The sequence below is a fragment of the Lissotriton helveticus genome, chromosome 8, assembly GCF_964261635.1.
Source record: "Lissotriton helveticus chromosome 8, aLisHel1.1, whole genome shotgun sequence".
In the NCBI taxonomy this organism is placed as follows: domain Eukaryota; kingdom Metazoa; phylum Chordata; class Amphibia; order Caudata; family Salamandridae; genus Lissotriton; species Lissotriton helveticus.
In genome coordinates this window covers 922,690,348-922,712,490 of record NC_136069.1, presented here as the reverse complement: position 1 = coordinate 922,712,490, position 22,143 = coordinate 922,690,348, and the positions used below count along the sequence as shown (strand labels likewise).

The window sequence follows — 22,143 nt, the reverse complement described above, 5'->3', positions numbered from 1 at the left end:
TGTCCCTTCCCTTATGCCTGATTAAAGCCTGTTAGACTCAGATACCTCGAATCCTGTCTCTTATTTATTGAGCTATCTGTTTTATTCAATGTATTCAAAAATAGTACCGGTAATTAATTATTTTTTTACCACAGAATAAAGAGCTCAGCTAGGTAATCAAAGCCTTCTTTCAAGACAATGTGAATATGACTGGATCACTTCTCACTGAATGGGAAGCTTTACAGTATTGATCCGGGGAACCTGCATCCACACCCCAAATGGGGTGAAAGGGGCACTAAGAACTAAACTGAGACAGGTAGATAACTCCTTACTGGAAATGGAACAAGCTGCAGCATGCAACCCAATGCAGCTTCCCTGCTTACAGGAGGGATGCAATATACACACCACCGTGCTGGAATGAATGTGACACCTAGACTGTGTGACATACACTGAGAAGGTGTATGCTTAACGATATAAAGAAGGTCATTAGCTGGCATTGCTAATATGCCCTCTGGCCCCACAGCCACTTATCCCTGCCATTAGAACCCCGGAGGAGCACATGATACCCACTCATAATAAAATTAATTTAACCTTCAGACAGTAATATACCACTTTATACACCTCACCTCACCATGCCTGCCACAACAACATCTCCTGTAAACTTCCTGACTAACCTCTATCTCCCTCAAGTATTTCCTGAGGTGACAGAGGCTCTGAATGCAGCTATATCAGGCGGGAAATGTTACGCTGCCTTTGATTACAGTTAACACCCATCCTGCCTAAGCTGTACAATTAGGCTCAAACACAGGAGTGCTTCCCCATAAACAAATGAAGCCCTAGTAACCTCTATCCCTATGCCAGGGCGTGATCACCAACTATTCTCCTCCTACAGACCATTATCTATTCTGAATACTGATTATAAAATACTTAGTAAAATCATAGCTGATAGGCTTCTCCCACTCCTACCAGACCTAACTCAAGCCAGTCAGAACAACTTTATACCTTGCCGTAGCACATCACTTGATGTTAAACACTTGACTAAATAAGTGACATAACAAATAGTTATTGGCCAAACTGCATGTGTAGCTCTTGACTTTTAACAGGCATTCAATATCCTAGATTGGGCATACCTCATGCAACAACTCTAAGCTTTTGGAGTGGGAGCCCAAATGATAGCCTGGATTCATCCGCTATTTTGTGGCTCTAACTGCCAGAGCGAAAACTGAAAGGCGCATATTGTAGAGGTATCCTTTTGGCAGGGAACTAGACAGAGATGCCAACTTTCCACACAGCTATTTGCACTGATGATGAAGCCCCTGGCCATACAACTGTGAGAACAAGGAGGTGAAGGGGCTATTCCCTGGACTGTAGGCACACATGCTATATCCTTGTATGCTGATGGCATGCTCTTTTACATCAAGGATACATCAGCCCCTAAGAGCAGGACGTCGTACCTCATAGGGACGCGAGAGGCAAGATGGCGCCGGTGTGAGCAGTCGCTGAGCATCGCTCCGCCAACCCGGACCTGAATGCTGGAATATGCTGTTGTACCATTGTGCCGTTGTGGACTAATCCCTATTCTATTCATCTCCTGCTGATTATGCTGGCTTTGTGGTGTTGAGTCGAGATCAGGGGCGTGAGAGCGGAGGGCGGAGATTAGGCAGAGAGAGGCAGAGGCTGTGTAGAACGGAACGGAATCGCGCATGCTGCGATCGGCGTTTCCGTGGGTAGAAGGTGGCAGTGGAGGTGGTGGTAGCGGGGAAGACAAGCACAAAACTACTATCAAAGAGACCTTTTTCACAATAGATCAATAGATCAATCAGAGTGGTTACAAGCCACCGAGCTGGTTGTGGCTGGTTGTAATTAACACAAAGACAGCTGTATAAGTTGTGTCTGTAGAAGGGCCGAGAGCTAAAGCGAAGATAAAAGGAAAGAAATGTGACAATCAACCCAATGATCAACCCTGGTATTCGTTGTCTCGTAGTATTCGCAAGGTGTCTTTGATGCAAATACAGTTTTACACAGTCTTACAAAATACAGCTTTCAACCACCGGAGCTAAGGAGTGACGGCCGTTAACAATCACCAACGGAGAAAACTGAGCAAAGCGGGGGGAAGAAAAAAACCAACCAACCATAACAACCACTATTTCCACGTCTTCCACGTCTCCAGAGCCCTGTGTTCTCTCGCATCTACACGCATCTACACACATCTACACATTTTTGCACGCTTTTACTCTGTCTCACGGTCTCACGATCTCACTGACCTGTTGACCTGACCTGACCTGACCTGTTGGGAAACGTTTAGACCACGGACGTCTGATCGATCATTTGCTCGACCCCCCTCCCTGCCGAAAATCTCCCTGCCGAAAATCTCCTGACCTGACCTGCTGCTCTGCTCTGCCACTCGATCTTCCTCCGGTCTTCTCCATCCTCCTCTGCCTCCCGCTGCATCCCTCGCGGTCCCACAGCAGAATCGGTGATTGATTCACATGGGCCGTCGTCAAGGAGACCCAGGGATCCAGAGCGAGAATCTGAGTCATACAAGTGAGAGACAGCACATAAAAGAATCAAGGCTGAAGGCTCAAGGCTTTAGACAGAGATCCGATAGCGCACTCGTACAGGAGGAGTCCGACAGAGACGAAGTCTGTGTCGGGAGCAAGGAACCTGGCAAAGAGTGTATCAAGGGAGACAGGGGGGGCTGCAACGGAAGTACGCGTGTACCTCCAGGTGTCTCTAGCCTGGGGAACCAAAAAGAGGCCCCATAGAAATAAAAAATGCAGGTTAAAGCTATATTTATTTAGCTACCAAAAGCACCAGGAGCACCAGGAGAACAAGGGCATTCAAGATCAAGATCAAGCAACAGAGCCTCAGAAAATCAGTATCCCTACGCCAGCAGTTTCAAGCCTAAACTCAAGACCAAGCAAAATGATGGAAATAGGGAAGATATAGTCCGAGCCCTGCGCAAAGAACTCTCATCAAGTTGTAAAACCCCCATATGAAGAAGTAGAAGGAGCGCCTGAATCACAAGACGCGCAAGATGCTCGAGAATTAGAGATCGCCCAGAACACCCAGAGCGCAGGGAGCTCTCTGAGATCTAAGGAAGCTCAAAGAAGACCCAAAACTAGGGGGGCCAAAGCAAAAGAGAACAAAAATCAAGATAAAGAAAAAGACAAAGACAACCACAAACAGAAGGACAAGGATAAAGAAAAGAACAAAGATAAGAGACAAGAAAGACACACACAGTGAGAAAAACACTGAAAAGGAGCCTACAAAACAAGGAAAGCAAGTGAAAGAAAAGGGGAAAGGGAAGGATGCAGGGAAGGATACAGTGAAGGACACAGAAGGTAGCAACCACGACAATCTGGAACTAATGGCAAAATGACTACAAGCAATCAAGAATTTGAAAGCATCCGCTAAAACCACTTGTCAGCCAATAGAGCTTCAGCCAAAGATCTCAAATATTTTTGCCCCGCTATCCAAGGATGGGATAGGTGACTCACCCAAACCAGCAAATCCAAGAGCCCCACCCGGGGACCTGGAGGATCGAATCTGTGAGACCAATGGGCCAATCTCTTAGCTCCTGGAGCCAAAGCTGGTGAAGTGACGAACCACGTCGCAAGTCTAGTGTCTGATTCCGGATTTCTAACGCCCGATAACGCTTTGGGAAACAAAATGGGAAATAAAGCCAAGATTCAACTCGAAGGTCTGGATAGTACGCCTAAGACTTCAAATACTAAGCCAACTCTCAATCACCCTTCTCCCCCAACAAAAACTACAATACAATATTCTGAAACCCAAGCGGTTACTGATGATTCTGATTTAGATATTTATGAAACCGGATCCTCGACATCTAGCTAAATAAGTCACTCCAGCGACGATCATAGCCTTGATCCTTCAACCCTAGAACTTTCAGAACTATCAGATTTCGCTGGCCCAAAAATCAAGAAAGTGAACGAATCCGGTCCAGACAATACCCCAAGAAAAAAGCTGGGAAAAAAGAGAGATAGACAAAAAAGACACCACAAAGTGATATACGAAGAAACTACAGACCAAGGGAAAAAACACAAAACAAACAAAATATACAGGAAAAAGTCCAACTCCCAAATATACTCCAGAATCAGACCATCAGCAAATTGTCATGAATGAGACTATAGGGAGTGGTCATAACCAACAGGGACGCACAAGGCCTACTGGCAAACAAACAGAACCATGTCTGAGCGAAATACTCAGCTCAATTAAAAGCTTGCATGAAGAAGTGAAAACAGACAACAAAAAGAACCACACCGCCATACAAAAGCTACAAGGAGCGATCAAAAAAGTAGGTCTAACTTGCTCTGAAATATCGGACAGAATGGTCTCTGTGGAAACACGTACCGAAAACTTGGAAATAGACGTTGCTAGCCTCCAAACGCAAGGTAAAGATCAAGACGGTATTATAAAAGATCTGATGCTAAAGGTTGTAGATCATGAAAACCGAGCTAGACAAAACAACCTCTGTTTCCTAGGAATTCCCGAAGGTGTAGAAAGAAAAGATATAAGGGCCTTCATGATCCCCCTCCTTAGCACAGCCTTCCCTAAACTCCAGTCGTGGGAAATGGAGACGGAGGTACAACGTGTGCACCGCTTTCCATTAACTCTTTCCAAGCGAACCAACAACCATTCACAATACCCAAGAGCAGTAATGATATACTTTGGGAATTTTCTGCTTCGTGAAGCCATATACAATCTCGCTCGGCCCAACAGTAAGAGGGAACATAAGGGGTTCAAGTTTTTCGCTCGACCTGACTATGCTCATGTCACAGTGGAACGGAGGTGGAGGCTGCGGCAATTAATTACACCATTTGAGCAAATAGGAGCCACCGTTTTTCTACAAGATCCAGCCAGACTAAAAATTATTATCAAAGGGACAACACGAAGTTTCACAAGCGAAATTCAGGCTTGGGGTTACCTCAAATAAATTTCTCTCTCAAGTAACCCTAAAACAGAAAGACAACAAAAACCAGCGGGTAGATAAACTCAGAAAGGAAATTATGTAACATATGGATATCCACTAATACACTGAGGAACTTTATTTTGGCACTCTTAAATTGTATTTTATGACCAGCACACCAGGGTTCTGGAGGCAGGGCGGGCTGGGGCACTCTGACCAGACCGACGCCCATACCTGGATCCCCCCGGATTCAGGAAGCCTCAAGGAGTGGTTAGGGGGGGGAGGGGGGGAGGGCGGGTGGGAAGAGTACACAAGCGAATAAAACACGGGTAATCACAGATATACCAGGATCCAAAATAGGAAAAAGAAAAAGAAAAATGACACATTCACGCTATAAAATCGCAAACAGAAATAAAGAAAACAAGACAAAGACTAGTGCAAGGTTGGACCAGAAACCTCAAAAAATATGGTCAAATTAAGGATCTTAACTATAAATATTTGCGGTCTCAACGATGTGAAAAAATGACAAAGGGTGGCAATTGGACTCAAGACAATAGGTCCTGATATCATATGCATGCAGGAGACACACGTGGAAGGGTAACAGCAAGAACTACTGAAAAACATGGGTTACAGACTGATTATTTCAACATCGCAGGCAACAAAGACAAGGGGGGTAGCCATCCTTGCAATCGGTGGAGGGCTACAGTTTACCAGGTATAGAGCCGATAAAATAGGATGCTGGGTAATAACAGAATGCCTATTTGGTCAAGGGAAGAAAGCTACGATTTGCTCCATATATGGGACACTAACAGATGACCCAGAATTATGGATATTCTTCTTAAACAAATTAGCCCACTGGTCACCCCCTTTATCATACGTGGTGATTTTAACTTGAATCTACCCCCGGACTGGCAATCAAGGCCAGACTTTACATACAAAGGAAGGAAGCCAAGGGTATTTAGCACACTACAAGAAATATGTACCACACACGGTTTAGGGGATTGTTGGCAAGCAAAACACCCCACAGATCCGGGTCATACATTTTTTTTCCCACCCACATAATAAATTGATAAGGTTAGAGTACATACTGATCTCCAATACAATCTCATCAAAATGCTTAATAGAGAAACTTCCCCGAGTACTATCTGATCACAATCCACTGATGCTCAGTATGAATATAGAAGGGCCGGGCCATAGTCAGAATCGATGGACTATTGAGAGGGCTTTACTTCTGAACGAAGAGTATTGTCAATGTTTAAACAAGTGGATCTTCAAGTTCCTAGAGGACAATATGGGAACCGCTCCAATTGAAATTGTCTGGGACACCTTAAAGGCAGGAATAAGGGGAGAGACGCTAAGATTCTCCCTCAACCTTAACCGGGTAGCAAAAAATGAAATGAAAACGCTGCAGGACAGGCTAGTCAACACAGAGGAAGATCTGATGAGGGCAGTACAAGAGGGGCACAAAATAGAAGAAACACTGGTTAAGGTAGCTATCGCAAAAAATAAAGTGGCAGATATTTTTAACAAAAAAGCAATAGAAAAAGCTATGGCGAATAAAGAACGCATATATGAACTTAGCGAAAAAGTAGGGCACCATTTGGCGGTACGAACAAGACAAGAAACTATGGCAAACACAATTAAAGAAATTAATGATCCCAAAAAAGGTCTTACACAAAATCAATTAGAGATAAGAAATGCATTTCATGATTACTATCAGGATCTGTACACGGAAACTGATAAAAATCAAAGTAAAATTGAACGGTATCTAGAACAGTCTAATAGCCCACAACTATCTATGGAAGACCAAGAAAGCTTGGCGAAAATTCCAGAATGGGTCGAAATTTTACTATCAATTAATAGCCTACCCCCGGGGAAAGCAGCCGGGCTGGACGGGATCCCCGTCGAGTTCTATGCTAAATTTTATAAACCACTGAAGGGAATTATAACAACTTTAATGACGCATATTTTTACGAGGGGGCAACCACCAGGCTCATGGGCTAGGGCAAAATTTGTAGTTTTCCCGAAAAAAAACAAAGACCCTGCACAACTGGGATCCTATCGCCCTATCACATTAATGAACTGTGACTCTAAAATATACTCGAAATTGCTGGCAACCAGACTGGCGCAACATATAGACAAAATCACCTCTCCACGCCAACAGGGCTTCATTCCGGGCCGATAGACCACTGATCATGTTCAGAGGGTCATCACAATCTTCGACATTACAGAAGTGGCAGGAGATCCTATGGCCCTAATACTGTTAGATGCAGAGAAGGCCTTCGATAGGGTCTCCTGGCAATATCTGTGGACAGCAATGTCGAGGTGCGGTATCGGTAACCGATTCATTAATGCCACCCGTATGTTATACACAAACCCTGAAGCGGTTGTCGCAATAAACGGAGAGATGACCGGGAGCATCAGAGAGGGACAAGACAGGGGTGTCCGTGCTCTCCGTTATTGTTCGCTATTTTCATTAATCCTTTCATTCTCCGACTAGAATCCAACTTGGCGATACCACCAATCAAAACTAGTAATGGCAATACTAAGACGCTAGCCTATGCGGACGACATAGCAATACTTACCGGAGATCGTAAGTAGAAGTGAAAGCAATGGAAGAAGATGCCAAACAATTCGGGGAGGTCTCAGGATACAAACTTAATCAGGGAAAAACCCAGATAGTTGTCAATAATAAGATTACATACCTTGATGATCGGGTAGTTACCAACGTCATATATTTAGGAGTAAACATAACATCAGACCTAAACAAGCTGGTAAAAATTAACCTGGAACCCCTCATAAACCAAACAAGCAAAAACCTCCGGAGAACACATAATCTCCATCTGACCTTAGTGGGAAGATGCAATGCCATCAAAATGCTATATCTCCCAAAATTTTTATATTTCTTTCGACCATTTGTTTAGATTTCACCTCACAAATATTTCAGGACATAGATAACTTATTTTCACAGTTTATATGGAATTATAAAAAAACACGTAGGGCACTCAAATATATTACACTCCCCAAAGAAAGAGGCCGGCTCTCACTACCGAATTTCAAAATATATTGGTGGGCCACGATCATACAGTATAGCAATATACTACTGACCTCGTATAACCCTGCAGGATGCGAGGGAACGATCCCGAAACCACAGGGTTTAATATTAGGTAATGAAACAAAAGCACATCTCTGGCGACTAACTTACAATTGCTACTACAAAAAAGTACCTAAGGGGTGTATACTCAGCCTGGAACAATGTTCGAAAGCATTTGGGTATTGGGAGATTTTCTTACTACACAACGTTAGTGGGAAATACCAATCTTCCAGAAACATTTAATGACGCGTGCATGAGAAGGTGGCAAAGGGCAGGGATCACCCAGTGTGGTAATTTTTACTCCAATATAGGATTCAAATCATTTGATGAACTGAAATCAGAATTTGGATTAAGCCAATCAGATTTCTTTAAATTTCTACAAATTAGAGATTTCTTAATGAAGAAAGGGGAGGTCCGGCCAAAATTAGAAAAATTCACTTAATCGACACAATAATTCTTACCCGCACAATAAGAATTGGTGGTATATATAATAACCTCATATCCGCTCTACCAGATGATATTGCAAAATTTATAACAAATTGGCACGAAAAATTAGACGTGGTGGAAGATACCTGTGAGAAATCACTTAAGGCATCTCAACTATGGCTAATGTTGGCCAACCTTCAAGCCCAATATTATAAAACTTTTTTCCAGTTATATTATACCCCGAACAATATCGCCAAATGGGGGTCGGGCAGAGGTACAGAATGCCCTCGTTGTAAGCAGTACGAGGCATGTATCGTACACATATTCGCAACATGTGTCACATTGGCTACAATACGTAGGGAAATCTCCACCTTTCTATCCAAAATCTTTAACATACAAATTGAAATCACGACGGCAGAATTAATACTTGGTCTAGATGGAGACACGCGGCCAAAGGAAATTCAAGGGCTTATTTTTATTGCTGCGGCTGTATTCAGATTATGTTTGGCTACAGCATGGCTACACCATAACCCTCCTGCTTTTGAACAATGGCGGGCAAGACTCTTGGCCACATATAATCTAGAAAAGGCTATATACCGTAAGAAAGGTAGAAATAGACAAAAGACGGGGCTGAAAATTTGGGACCCACTGGCACGTTGGATACAGAATCCGGTTGGATAATTATATAATTTAATCTGTTTGCAATTGTATCGAGAAAATGCATATTATGTTTACTATAATTTGGACACAAAAAATGTCATGTATCATGTACCGTGTTTTTATTTTCGAATTGTTGTTTTGCTAATGTATATACTCAAGCTTGGGGGAGGGGGGTAGAGGTCATTTATAATAGTTTTTATTTCTACATATGGATTCTTATGTAAAATCAAGGAGGGGATAAAATGAAAATGCCTCAATAAAGATTTTTTTTTAAAAAGGATACATCAGCCCCCATGGGAGCAGTGGGAAAACTAAATACAATGACTATTTAATGAATCACAATAGTGGGTTCCCCGCAATAGCCATTTAAAGTGTCCAGAAACCACAATTCAAGTTCATACAGTTTAATATCCTAGCCAGAGAATATCTCAGACCCAGTAAATTACACCAAATCTTCCCTGGGGTCTTCCCTGCATGTCACAGATGTCAAACTAACCCGGCTGGAAAGGCCACACCTTTCATTCCGGGGAACATGGCACGCCATTCCACCTTGATTGCTTCTTTTTTCCTAAAACAGAAATTCATAAAGTGCTTAACTCATGAATCCTTCCCATCACTCCATCATTAAACTTAACCTAAGAGACGGTCGACACCAAGCCTCTCTATGATGGCGACTGTTGGCTTGGTCCCTCCACAACAATGAGCTATCCTCTCACATAGGAGATACGATTGATCAATACTTCATGCACAACCAAGGCACAGTAGAATCCAAGGATACCCTTGGGAAGTCCTATTGGCAACCCTCAGAGGGGAGATAACTAGTTACCTGAATGCAAATTACCAGTTACTTGACTGCAGAAAAACACAGAAAACAACAGGCAATGCGGGAACTGGAAGCGCTGATTCCACGACTGGAACGGAAGTATGTAGACAACCCCAACCAAAGGCTGAACAGCAACATCGATCTAGCCCAAGCACAACTGTGGAGTACTCTACTTGACGAGGCTAAAGTGGTCTGACTAGCCTCACAATCACATATCTACCAACGGGTAGACAAGGCCAGCAAACTGATGCACTATTTCTGTTCTAATATCATGCATCATGGCCCTATCCCAAATCTTGAGAATTTTAATTACCAAAGAAGCACTGGGGGCACAGCCATTGCCCACTAATTTGCACAATAAGACAAGAGCATATATTCACACAGCGACACTCAACCAATATCATTAACCCATAGCTTCCTAGCTGATTTACCCCTTTAAATAATCTCTTACTCTAAAAGACAATCAATGGAAGAAGACCTGTGGGATAGAGAGCTCACTGCGGCCTTTAGCCAACTTCAGTCCGGAAAAACACCAGGTCCCAACAAATTTCCTTGTGAGTTTTTTAAAATCATTCACACACAAACTGAGTGAACCTTTAGCGAATGTAATTAATGATGCAACCAAATATGTCAAATGTCCCCCCAACTTCCGTAAGGCCAAAATTGTGGTGCTCCCCAAGCTGTGAAAGCTCTCAGAGATATACTCCCCCTACTGCCCCATCTCCCTTCTGAATGCAGAAGTTAAGATTATGACCAAGGCACTGGTGCACTGATTAGCTTAAGTTGTCTCCTCACTGATTCACCTAGACCAAGCAGGATTTGAGCCCAGACAAGCCACTCGCCAAAATATTAGGCCACTAAACAATGCCATGGCCCTGGCAGACAAGTTAAACATGACCAACAGAAATACTGCTGGTGAACATTGAGAAAGCATTTGACTCGGTCAGTTGGACATACTTATTCCTACAACGCTTCAACTTTGGGCCAAAATTCATTACTTATGTTAAGCTCCTACATACAGACCTGACTGTACATGTTAAAATGGGCTCTGTGACTTCTGAGTCATTTCCTGTGGGGAGGGATACACAACAGGGGTGGTCATTGTCTCCCCTGTTGTTTGCCATTGCAATAGAACCATTAGCAGAATGGCTTAGAATTGACATGCAGGTGACGGGGTTTGAATGGGGACCTGAACACTCAGACAGAATTGCCCTGTATGCGGATGATGCTTTGATCTTTTTTTTAATGGTTCCTGAGACTGTAGGACCCCAGGAACTCAAGATTTCAGATATTTGGAGGATCATCTGGCCTATTATTTAACCTGCGCAAATCTACCATCTCTGTCTCTCCTCACATGCCAAACTTACAATGGGCATCTGCTATACCAATAGTCTCCTATGGATTTAAATACCTAGGAGTAGACGTCACACCTGACACTACGCTCACCTGGACAATGAACACTCAGCCACTTCTAGACAGAGTAAGGGCAGACATTAAAACCTAGTCCATGCTTCTGTTATCTCTTATGGGGAGATCGGCTATCTTTAAAATTTGGTAAAAACTGTATCAGTTACAGAATTACCCGGATGCACTGCCTAAATCCTTCTTTCCAAGAGTTCATTCTATGCTCAGAGCTTCTTATGGAATCGGGGCATACCATGCATAGATAGCCCTTGCTAAATGTATTAAGTCTGAGTATGATGGGGGCATAACAGCTATAAATGTAAAAATGTATTACAGTGTCTCTCAACTGGTAGCCATTAACGAATGGTAGTATGACACTCAGGGTGATCCAGCTTATGCCTCTGAAAAATGGGCCCTCCAAGGTACATCTTTGCAGCACCTACTAGATGGAGAAAAACTTCCACCTCTGCTCCTGTCTGAAACAATGGTAGATCTCCAGACATGGAGAGCTGCCTTAAAAACCATAGGCTGAGCAAAAAGAATGTAGGAGGAAGCTGTACTTCAAGTGGCAGCTCTGGAAGGTTTTCATAAATAGGGTATCATTGAGATCTCCACCTTGGGGGACTTGATGGACGGTATAACACTTAAATGATATCAGAATACATACTACATCATAGCCAATTCTACCTTGACTTGCAATTAAGACACGCCCTCACGCTATACATTGCTGAATTAGAAATCTCCATGATTTCAACCCCTTGGATCCCAAGCTGCTCCTGAGAGGAGCTAGGTGACCATTAGATATGCCAAATCTATTGCTCCCTGATATATAACACACCAGAAACGTTTGCAGCGCTGCGAGCTGTATGGGAATGGGACCCAGGCACCCTGGATGACGAGGACTGGGCAGAAGCTACATGCAGGGATAAGAGCAGGCTTTCATCTCATCCTTTTAAAATATACACATCGCACCTTTTACACACGGCATAGACTTAGACAGATAGGTGTGATCACCTACCACCCTCCTATGTAAAATACAAGTTGGGTACTTCCTACAGACTATGTGGGGATGCAAAAAATTACGTCCATTCTGGGAGCACGTTTTTTATCCTACTTAGACCATATGTCCATGACCATATCCTGATTAGTCCACTGACACTGCGTGACCCTAAACTGACGCTCCTTCCTATAACCACTGATCTCAATATGAACTGCTACAGATTAGGGCTGCTCTGGATGAGCTTCACTTTAGCATATTGCATGCCATTGGAAGGCCGATGCCCTACCTAAACTCTTGCAGTGGAAAAGTGGCATGAACTGCTGCATGATCAGAGAACAGCCCTGTTTATCTGAGGGTGCCCCAGAAGCACACAAAAGCATGAGGTACATGGGCAGACAACAGAGGCATCACTATCGCAAAGAGGCATTGTAACTTTACAAGTTCAAACACAAAAATCTGAAATACATGGGAGTGGGGCTGCAATCTAGACAAGATGCACTCATTTGAAAGTAAAACTTGGAGGGGGGTTTTGGGAGAGACAAGAGTACAGTGCTTAAACTGTATTGTCATATGATGTATATTTTCTATCTTATGCAAAATTCAATAAAGTGTGTTATAAAAAACGAATCCAGGTGACTTGCATCACACCATATGTTCTGGGCATGTTATAAGATACAAAATTACTGAGGCACTATTACACAGGTGATAGCTTAACTGACTGTCCACAATAAAGGTCCGCTTGCTGGGCATCTATCCTCAACCACAAACAGCCAAATTTACCACTAAATCCATTAATCTAGCTCTCCTATTGGTGAAAATGCAATACGCTGTAAATCTCCATTGCCTCTCCAGTTGGATTTATGGATGAAAGACTTGGAACACTGGGCAAAATCAGATGGCACGGAACTGTGTAGAGAGGAAGTGAGAGGACTGTACAAATAACACATTGTTGGGCTCTGGCAGGCACTAATAAAAGAGTTCAAAGACCTTGGAAAAAAATGCTAAAATGTGACCCTGAACAGACCTGCTGGAGACCGCATAACCCTTACTGGTTATGACTAAAGATCTATGAAGCCTAAGGAATAGTAACCACGCCCTGACTTTTTGAGTCCCATGTGCTGATAGGTGAACTGATTCCCGATACATTCAATTACCACCCACAAGCAACACACTCTTACATGCACTGATGTATGCAGTATCTTGTAGACTGGCCCTGGATACTGGAACATTGCTGTTGTTATTACATGACTATGTTCTTGGGGTATGGCTACAGGCGGAAAATTGGGCAGGGGGAGGGTGGACAGAATGTTATAAGTTAGAGCAGACTAAAGATCCCCACTCTACAGTTCAGAGAGGGAAAACAGTGTATACTCAAGGACATCCAAAGGTGAACCTTCCACTGTGACAAACCTGGTTCATATATCGAACCTGCAGTCCATCGTGGTTGACCTTAACTTTTGACTGTTACACAGTCTAGTGTGACCAGATAACTGCGGTTGATGCTTTGTGGTTTTTGTTGCTATTTGTAATTCAAATTTCAAACTTTCATATATCTGGTTCTTGAGGTTGGATCTTTGTAATTTTTATGTTGTTTTATCCATTAAAATCCTCTCTAAATTTCTAAATTAGTTTGGGATTTTTCTTGTTTTGTGTCGTCACTTTTTTCTTTCAGCGCTACATAAATATATCACACATTGTCTCTACATTGAGCCTGTGGGCTTTTGTGCTAAGCTACTCAGAGGGTTAAGCTCAGGTTATTTAGTGACGTTTGTGGTTCATCCTGGCAAGGGTTATTATTATTATTTGAGGTGGGTTCACATCCCCATCACTTAATACTCCAATTTCTTACAGCAGACATGACATGGCACTCGGGAAACTCAAAAAAAAGTGGGAAGGTGACCTCTGGGTCACAAAGGTGGAGGAGAAGGAGTATGAGGATTTTGGAAGGGGCACCATAATCCAAGTGAAGTTGTCAATATGGAGGGATTCACACTTGTACAATTTATAATCCTGTACTGTGTATGTTACACCCAATAAAAAATACTAAATTTGGTATAATTCATTATTATTAGATGGCTCTAAGAGTGCCAACAAATAGGTACATGTGGGAATGCCCAAAAACACAAAGGTTTTCAAATGAGGTGAGAAGTTAATAATTGCTTTGGAATTTGACATGCCACTAGAACTAGAATTGTTGGACTTATATATTACGATTCGACTACGCCAATAACATGCATACATTTTCTGTAACCTAGCTATGATGTAGACAGAAGAGACAATGCAAGAAGGTGGCATGGGTAAACACCACTTGAGGTGGAGAGTCGTGGATGGGTATAGTATTGGGATTTCACCATTTGTATTCCCATTTCAGGGCTTCATAAGACTTGGTCTATTTGTCCCCACATCATGTTGCCTTGTTTGGTTATTATTATATATATTTTTAGAATTGTTATATAGCGTGAACTCGACCCAAATGTATCAGAGTGCTTTGCATGAACACCAGTGATGTTACAGATGGACACATTCATTTTTGGTAGGCGAGGGGAGATTAAGTGATGTGCTCCAAATCACAGAAATGTTGAGTGTCCCTGCAGAGACTCAACCCCAGTTCCCCAGCTTCAAGGTCAACCGCTCTAGCCGTTGGGCCCTATCCTCTCCCATTATGACTATCTCCTCAGATTTTCAGGCTTCCTCTAGGGCTTGCAGATCATTCATCTTTGACAAGTACCATACCAGTGCAAATGTTCACATTTATGTCAATTATACGATCACAGAATTTTACAGTGGAAGTTTTTAGTAAATAAAGCTTACCTTTATGACGGCTTCTGCGATACATTTCCAGAAGTACTCTAGAAATTATTTGTGAATTACCTAAAAAAAATTGCATTTGCTTCAAGAGCAGATCAAAGTCTACAAGATCTACAAGATTTACAAGAGCAAACTTCTAATTTCCCAAACTAGCTTTGAGAATCAGGAATTGATGGTGGAAGCCTATATTTTACATTTGATCTGTTTTGATGTTGTACACATGAGGCTTTGTTTCTTTTGAATCTGATGGGCAAAAACATATTGTTACATTTTTGGTAAAGTTACAAATGACTTCCTTTTAGATTAGATCAAAAATGGATTGTACACTATCACCACTAATAAAGCAACTATCACACAAATAAAAAAGAAAAATAATTTTTCACTCTTCAATGGACACGCAAATCAATAAAAATTCTAAAACATCTATTAGAACAGTACAAAAGTGTTTCTTTAATTAATATAACATGAAAACCACTGAAGTAATCCAAAGAATACATTAATACATTCCATAAAATCATTTCAACACATATTTCACCATTTCATAAACATAAATATACAAACATTGACAAGAGAAAACACAATTTTAGACTCCTAAATTAGTCATTGGCGAGGACATATCATCTAAATCAGTGCAAGCATGGTCCGGTCAAACTTCTATTTGTCAGATAACGAGACCATATACCCTTAGAGATTATGTCATTTATAAAGCGTCAATGCATTTCGATGGTATCTTCACAATCTTCCCATCTTTATCAAGACAAATAGATTCCTATCTCTTGTTTTTTCGTTGTTAAAAGTCCTTCTGCAAATAATTTTTTGTTGATTCTGCTAAATGCTTCCTATTGTGCGACTCCTTCCTTGTTGGAAGGAGTCACACGACAGGAAGCATGTAGCAGAACGAAGGCTGCAACAGAGAAGCTTACCGTCGAAGAATAAAACGTTCTTATCCAGTGGGGAGTGGAATGACCAGCGCATCCATGATACCTCACAGAGACAAGAGGGGAAAAGCAGTATCCAATTAGGTGGAGCTCTAATAAAATGATAACACTCGATACTAGAGGCTATATATGAACCTCAAAGGCAAAAAGGTGGCAGTCTTGAAATTTTAAAGATTTTCCACACCGGACTCTAACGCAGGAACTCCATACGACTTTTTAAACCTAAAACGTAGAACTAACAAAAAATAGTTTCAGCTTCTTCTGATCCTTTGATAGCTTGAGCCAAGTTGCTCCCTGGGGAGGAGTGAAGAGGCCTGAGGCTGAAACAATACTGCCATTTGTGGAAGGAGATTTGCTTCCCGGAGAAGCCAAGGAGAGGAAGGGGGCAGTGGAGATAAGCTTTACTTCAAAGGCAGGAGAACAGATGTCACAGGACCCAGGCCAGCCCCCACTTCCTTTTTCCCCAGCCAGATGGGAGTCCCCTAATTAGATTCAGAGAGGGGCTGGAAAGGTAGTGTAATCAACACCTTTGGGTTGGGTAATATGGACACACCAAGAGGAGATTTTCTCCATTTTGATTTTTGTCAAAACAGTGCATTCAGGGTCAAAAATATGCCACATTTCACAGTAGCGGTCATAACTTTACCCTTATTGGTCGAGGGGTTCTCCTTCCTTGTCGACCCAGAATGGCGGTTAAAAATGGTAGAGCTGCAGGAGCTCCTCAGATCACTGCCTGGAACAAAAGGAGACTCCCCTGCTGGACCCTTGGATTGTTCCACAGAAGGTTGCACTCAAAAAGACTACACCTGCTGCACTCTCACGGCTCTACAAAGAAAGTGTTGCAGGGATTCTGTGGAGTCACAGAACTTTGTTTGTGATCATGGAAGCTTAGTAGGCTGGGACTGGGTCATCCTAAAACCTGAGTACCCATGAGCCTGGTACCAACAAGCTATAGTGTCTCACTTGCCCTACTACTCACTCACAGAGGAGCAAGTAATTAGACACCCCAGAACACAACACTCCAGAACCTCTAAAGAATTGCGGTGACAGGACACACACTTTCGCTCCCACACTCGTACTAGTCCACAATAAGTTCTGACAGGGACACGAGTAGCATTTAAAATGTTCATTTTAACTTTTGTGAGCTAGTATGCAGTATACATGCCACAACAAGAGAATGTCTAACACAAATATGGTTAGCATAGAAATTAGTCCGTAGATCATAAATGGAGCTGTCAGTATATGCAACAGTATAATCTCCCTCCCCTTCTAAAGAAGCAGAATGCTTGTATATCAGAAGATCTCTAGGTGTTAGCAGCAGACCCCGTACCTCATTATACACAGATGAAAGTTCTACATCCCAAGCACTGTCACAACCTTTTCCCTGGAAAGGTCCCTCTCCAAGTGTGTGTTACCTATCTGTGTATGCCTATATGACAAGAAGTATGCATTCTCAAACAGCTGCATTTGTGTGTTTTGTCTAGGTGCTAGGGCCTGACCAGAACAGAATAACAAGGGGCATTGTTGTTCGACTTTGCTAAATCCCAGGAAAGAACAGAACGCAAAAAGAACAGCATGTTATGTGTGAAAGGACATTACAGCAATAAGCACAATATCTGTAGAGTAAAGTGTGTAAGGCAAAGGACAGTCTGCAACGTGCTCATGCAAACATAGGGAAAATGACAATGGAACTGAACGGAAACAAAAGAACTGCGCCTGACTCAAAGGGAAAGAATTGGACTCTCTGATCAGCAACAGGTACTGCAGAGCCAGAAGCAGTCACCTGCACAACCAAAGAGAGAATCACCCCAACAGAACAGCTGCAACTGGATTTTTACTTGACCGTGCAGGTGCATTGAGGCAAATAGAGTCCTAGCCCATAAGATGCAATCTAGATCTTGGAACCCTAGGATTGAGCTAGTGGACCGAGAAACTTCAAGATTTTAAAGTTTAGAAACTTTCTGCTTAGTTTTGCAGACAAGCTCTGGGATGAAACTTGACGTCGAGAGTTAAAGTAAGCTGATGTTGTCGACTCATGAATCGGCCTGATTGGGTTGGTTTGCCCCGCTAAAAGCTCTGACGCTCTTCACCTTCAAAGACAAAGACTTCCAGAGGCTCACAAGACATCATGATGTAGCAGGTCTACAATGTCGAATCAAACTCCGCATACAAGAAGCCAGAAGCCCTGCTAACGAGCCTGTCGATGGGAGGAAAGCTCCAAGAAAAAGACCAATGGCCTGATTTCAATCATGGCAGATGGGTTACTCTATCACAATGGTGATGGATATTCTGTCCACCTAGGTATAAATCCTATAGAATATAATGGGATTTATATTTTGGCGGGTTGAATATCCGTCACCGTTGGGACAGAGTAACCCATCTGCCAAGATCTAAAGCAGTCCGAAGGTAAACTTTGGACCAGGACTTAGCCCTTGAAGATGCCGGATTCTTATTGCAATTTTTAACTTTATCTTACCAATCCTGAGAATCCTCTTTCCATCGGACCTTTTTTGTCAGCTAAGAAGTGTAAAGAGGAGAAACGTTTACCATTTACAATTTACCAATGGACAAATCAATCTGATTCAAGAAACTATTAACTGCAGAAATGAATTTATAGATTTATTACAAAGCCAAAAACAGTTGTACGTTCAAACACCTCAGCAAGAGGTTAAGAAAGTAAACGGGCACTAATACAAACATAATCCTACGCAGAAGTCTCATCAGACTCAGAATGATGATTAAAGTAATTTCTAAAAGCATCAGGCAATTTATTACAGTCCCTACTTGAAGAGTTAATTGCATTGACCTAAGAGAAAGAAAATGATTAATCTATCCCTACACTAACTCTAAATTGACATCCCTACTTAGCATCATCCCCAGGCAAGAGAAAAAGGTGTCAGCAGTGAAGAATTCCTAAGAAGTACACTCACTTTGAATAGGTAAGTAGCCAAAGCTACAGAGCCTGTTCTAAGATTCTCCTTCTCACGTCCCTCCTAGCTCCCCTGCTATTCTGGATCTCCTTCCTTTGGGCACTGTCCCTAATACAAAATCCCAAAACAGTAGGGCACATTCCGGTGTACTTCCTTGGCGCCTTCTTCTAACATCCTAATTCCTAAAACAAAGGATTATTCTGCCTAATGAGACATGTGCCCTTGCACCTGCAACAGAAAGTATGAGAGCAAATCGACCTTGCACGCACACAAATTTTACAGTCCTGCATGCGACCAAGAAAAAGAGCCTTCCCAAGGAAAATACATTTCAGGCCTGCAACATTCAGCTAGCATAAGAAATCACAAATGGGCCTTCTCTCAAACGTATATGCGATCAGGCCTTCACACATTTTACACATGCAATTCTAAAGTTACATTATGAACAATAATTTCATAGTCGTCTAAAGCATTGCATTTCATTAATAAGCAAACCTACACACGGAGACTTTATTATGGTGCACGTGTTTAGTCCTAATGCATCACTTTGCACGTAAACTGATACATTTGGTGTTACCTAAGTCACATTCTTGATTAGACACTACATTAGTCTTCCAAATGATATGAATACATTTCTAAGCACATTAATATAAGCTGGTTTAATACTACATTTCTAATAGTCACACGTTAATACAGTCCTCTAAATTTGCGGGTGCTGACTTATCAGTGATTATGATCCACCCCTACAAATTTCAGAATAACATGGCGCTCTATCAGTTCCCCCTTTGATGACTAGTGTCATCACCAAAATCACATCATCCTTGGAGAAAGAACCGACCTAAACAGAACTTGTCACCATTCTCCCTCGTCTGAGCAGCTCCATGTTTTTAAGATTCTGATGCTGACTGTCTTGCAGTCTTTCCATTCTCCTTCCTTGCTCTCTCAGCATTCTCTCAATTCTATTGGACCTGTACCACTTGTAAGCCCTAACTAAACCCCACAACCCGATCACACAAACCGCAACTATAATGAGAGGTTTTAGAACATAGCCAAGGAACCCTTTTCCCAGGTTCGCAAACCAACCTCCCACCTGACTAAACCCTTTGCCAACTTTTTCCCAAACTCTCTCTCCAGTCCGATCCTCAATCTCATGATGAATCGTAGTGTTGCTGCTTATATATTTCTCCAGATCCTTGCTAGTATCTGGTATATAAGTACAGCATTCCTGAACTTTCAAAAGTTTACAGACTCCACCCTCTTTTGCCAAATGGACATCTAGAGCAAGACAATTTTACAAAACCATTGCCCTTATCGACAACATCTCTCCTTCCACCAGCACTAGTGACTTAGCTGTATTCATTGACAACTCATCAACCAAAGTCGCCAATCTTCTGATTTTCACATCATTTAAGATCACTCCCAAGCTTGGTATCATGCTCCAAAAACATCTCCAACAATTGCTCCAGCACTTTCACACCTTTTTACCCTCAAATGCTTTCCTCCTTATAAAAGTTCCAAATCTTCTGCATGATATATTTTTGGGAAAATGATGGCTAAGTAACACGTACCATACCATGTCGCAGACAATCTCACGTACACATTCTTTCCACACACACAATACACAGCTGGTATCACTTGCACAGTACCTTGCAAAAAGTCCTTTGCTGAATCTTCTAGAGTGAAAAATGATCACATGTGGTCTGACCCACTGCAACGTTCTCATAATACGTCTGGTGAAGTCTTATGCACAGCTTCCCCTCTGCTCCTCATCTAGCGCTATCGGACCATAGCTCCCTTTCGATTTGTGTAATCTCTCTTTATCAGTCCAATCCACCCTACCTGCTCCTGAATCTCGTAACTGCGTTTGTTTTCTATATCTACCTCTGCCTGATCTATGAACATTTTCTCTACATCTGATAACAAGCACGTCAAATTATGATGATGAGCATAAGCTGTATCTAACTCTAAAGATGATATGAAATACTTTCTAAGTCTATCTTATGATTTATAATAATCATACTTGTTTAGATGCTTATAAGCTGGTACTTCAGGAAGCACTGAATCATAATTGGAAAAGAAATACTCAAACTGGCCTCTTCCATAAAAAATGCTAAGCAGCAAACTACAAGTAATACCATACGTCAATGGAAGGTGATGATATCGAATAACCTCGTCCACTGAGGCAGATAACTGCATACACACATAACAGTCTTTTGCGTCCATAGCATCAATATATTCATACAACAACTTAGCATATGCATTTAGCTTAAAGTCACTTCAAGAAAGATCTATATTTAACCTACGACTCTCCTCTTGCAACAAAGCTCTTTCATCTCTGATATTGACCTCTTTCTTGCTAGGAGTAGTGGGTGTAGGATTTCCCTGTACCTCCACTGCCTGTTCATGTGGAACTATACAAAACTACAACTACTAAGATTATGAAAACTTTCACTCCACCTACATGTGTACCGACTATACACCTAGATCTACGATTTGGATTTCTACCCTCCATGGTCTCAGGAAAGTCCTCAACGTTCCAAGTTCAGCAACAAACACTCAAAAGTCTCCTTTTGCTTCCTTCAGTTGGTTGTGAACCAGTTCGAACCACACCTTGAAAGCTGGAAGTCCCCTTTCGCGATTTCAGTTCCCTATTTACACAATTCAAAAGGCTTCCTTTACCCTTTTCCAGAATCTACAGAAAGCCCCTAAATTTCTTCTTCTTCCACTCGGACCTAGGTTATCTGTTTCAGTTTATTTACAACAAAGTCTTTTCAATCCAGAATAAGATTTGCTCCGATCGCCTCTAGAACATGCTGCAAAGGTTCAAGACGAACAACAATTGTATCGTGAGAAGGAGCGTCAAAGCCAAACGTAGAAAATATCAGTCTATTCAAAATTAGATCATGAATTCTGCTCATTATCGGGGGATTTGGAACTGTGAGGGTCAGCACTCCTTCAATTTCAAGTCCTGGCACCAACAACACCATGTCCAATTTCACATTAGGACTGTTACTGACCACTGTCACTGCCCTCAGCCTCCCGGATCTCAGCACTCCTGGCATCAGTCACAACATATGACCACTCTGGAGTTGCGTATCTCTGACAAGGCACTCTCATTCGTCTTGATCTCCTTAGACCTCCACGAGCTTGCCCT

The 22,143-nt window shown here is 42.2% G+C and overlaps 1 protein-coding gene across 11 annotated transcripts in view; it reads right to left on the bottom strand.

The window, feature by feature from the left end:
* LOC144773009 (uncharacterized) overlaps positions 1 to 22,143 on the bottom strand; it is a 631,039-nt gene that overhangs the window by 513,131 nt on the left and 95,765 nt on the right. For 3 of the 11 annotated variants that reach the window (XR_013599896.1, XR_013599898.1, XR_013599899.1), the window contains one exon: positions 15,128 to 15,187. The exons of the other annotated variants lie outside the window; for them this stretch is intronic. The gene's annotated coding sequence lies outside the window, so the exon portion shown is untranslated. The remainder of the gene's footprint in view (positions 1 to 15,127; positions 15,188 to 22,143) is intronic. 11 annotated transcript variants of the gene reach the window in all.